This window comes from Eumetopias jubatus, unplaced genomic scaffold (assembly GCF_037043125.1).
Source record: "Eumetopias jubatus isolate StellerSeaLion01/CBP00866 unplaced genomic scaffold, mEumJub1_p1.0 scaffold_5, whole genome shotgun sequence".
NCBI lineage: Eukaryota > Metazoa > Chordata > Mammalia > Carnivora > Otariidae > Eumetopias > Eumetopias jubatus.
The window spans coordinates 146,272,764-146,274,932 of NW_028274811.1; the positions used below are offsets into that span (position 1 = coordinate 146,272,764).

At 49.8% G+C, this 2,169-nt stretch overlaps 1 pseudogene; it reads right to left on the minus strand.

Annotated features, from left to right (window-relative positions):
- Nucleotides 1-508: 508 nt before the first annotated feature.
- On the minus strand, nt 509-1,793 carry LOC114223675 (large ribosomal subunit protein uL18-like; annotated as a pseudogene).
- Nucleotides 1,794-2,169: the final 376 nt, after the last annotated feature.

Genomic DNA, 2,169 nt, shown 5'->3' on the forward strand with positions numbered 1-2,169 from the left:
AGAAAACCAGTTTGTGTCTCCCGTGAGCTCCTGACCTGAAGGTTCTGGCCCACAGTGTGCTGTGTTCCTCAGGCCAGTGTTCTTCGGTGAACACACACGGGCTGAGTCTCAGGGACCCTCCTTTGTTCTGTGGGCCTTTCGCCTTTTTCCTGAAATCCTGTGCTTTTTCTACATACGTCCCAGTATAATGAAAGCAGGTCAGGATGGAGCCTGAGGCAGGGTCTTGGATATAAAGGGGGTACCCAAGGAACTTGGTTTAAGCAAACACTCTGAAAGAGCAGGAAATCCTGAAGCTGGGTTTTGAGGACTACCTACTTTTCTTCTTCCCCACTTTAGGGACCCGGAATTCTGAGACTCCTCTTTGCTTCTCATCGGGATTTTGGACTACACTCATCTTGGGGGAGAGGAAAAGAGCTTCGTCTTCCCTTTTTTATTTTTATTTTTTGGCTTGGTGAATAATTATTGTCTGTATCTGAAACATCTTCAGAGAAAATTGTGGCTTGGTTTATTAGCTCTCAGCAGCCTGCTCCTGAGCTCTAAGGAAGCTTGCCTTCTGAGCTACCCAATCTTTCTTCTGGGTAAGAGCCATTTGGGGACGGTTCCCCCTCTTGTTTTTAACTTCTTTCTTAGGCTTCTTCTCATGGACTGGATTCTCCCGTGGCAGCGTGAGCTTTCTTCTATGTCTCCTCCCCCATGTCTGGAGTTACCGTGTTCTTTGTGTATTGAGAGACTTGTTTCTTGTAAGCATCTTCATCTTCTTCCATGAGGCAACGCATATAATCTGCAATGTTCTGACCCATGATGTGCTTCCGATGTCCTTCTGCATTGAATACCTTGCTTTCCCAGTCATAACCAGGGAATCGTTAGACACCATGAGGGATAGACAGGCCTCCGTCCACAGCTCCAAAACATTATTCCCAGTCGCAGTTCTGGCGAGCTCTGCATCCAAAAACAGTGGAGGGGGGCGGGGCGCCTGGGTGGCTCAGTCGGTTAAGCATTTGACTTAGGCTCAGGTCATGATCTCGGGGTCCTGGAATGGAGCCTCGTGTTGGGCTCTGCACTCAGCAGGGAGTCTGCTTCAGGATTCTCCCTCTCCCTCTGCCCCTCCCCACCGCTCATGTGCGCTCTCTTTCAAATATATAAATAAAAAATCTTTAAGAAAAATAGCAGGCGAGGCCACCAGGTTGACCATCAGTGCTGTCCACATTGTATGCATCTCCACTCGCCTCCACTTGGCCTTTATAGATCTCGTCCATTTCAAACCTACTGAGAAGCCAGCAGCGGGCCAGCAGCGTGACTCGTCAGGCCAGCCTTCACACTGTACTTTGGGGGTGCATGAGCCTGAGCTGCACAGACTATCATGTCTGCTTCTCTAGGGGCGTAAGCGATCTGACAGATGATGTCTCTGTTGGTCACCCGAACTACCATCCTGTACTTAGCAGGATCGAAATCAGTCTAGCACATAGACTGATTTCGATCCTGAATTACCAAGAGTTTCCAAGCATAGTTATCAGTTTTACCCTCTCCTCTTCTAAATTTCACCTGGTATCTCTCTCTTTTTTTAAGATTTTGTTTATTTATTTGACAGCGAGAGAGGGAACACAAGCAGGAGGAGTGGAGAGGGAGAAACAGGCTCCCTGCTGAGCAGGGAGCCTGATTTGAGGCTCCATCCCGGGGCTCCAGGATCATGACCTGAGCCGAAGGCAGATGCTTAACGACTGAGCCACCCAAGCGCCCCTCACCTGGTATCTCTTGAAGTGAGCCTTATTCTTGACAACTTTAACAAGACCCATCCTGTGGAACAGAGACTGGCGTCCATGCCTCACCCCTTATTTGGGGTTGGCGGCTTAATATGTAGGGTCAGCCGGGGAGAAGCAGTTCTGTGTTGAAATTGTTTTTTGTACAGCCCATCTTCCCGTGCTGCAACCTTGAATGTGACCTCCTGGCTTTGGGGGGTTTCTTCTGGCGACTCCATGGGGGGTGGAGGGAGCCGTCTTTAGCTTTAGGGGCTTCCCCAGAGCTGAAGAAACTTGCCCTGTATCTTCCCCCATGAAGCTTACAGGCGCAGGCACTGCCAGAACAGACCTACGCCTGTTTGGTCATGTGCGTCTCTTGGGTTCTTCTTGGTTGATTCGGGTAGCAGCTAGAGAAGTCTGAGGCAGCTCAGGG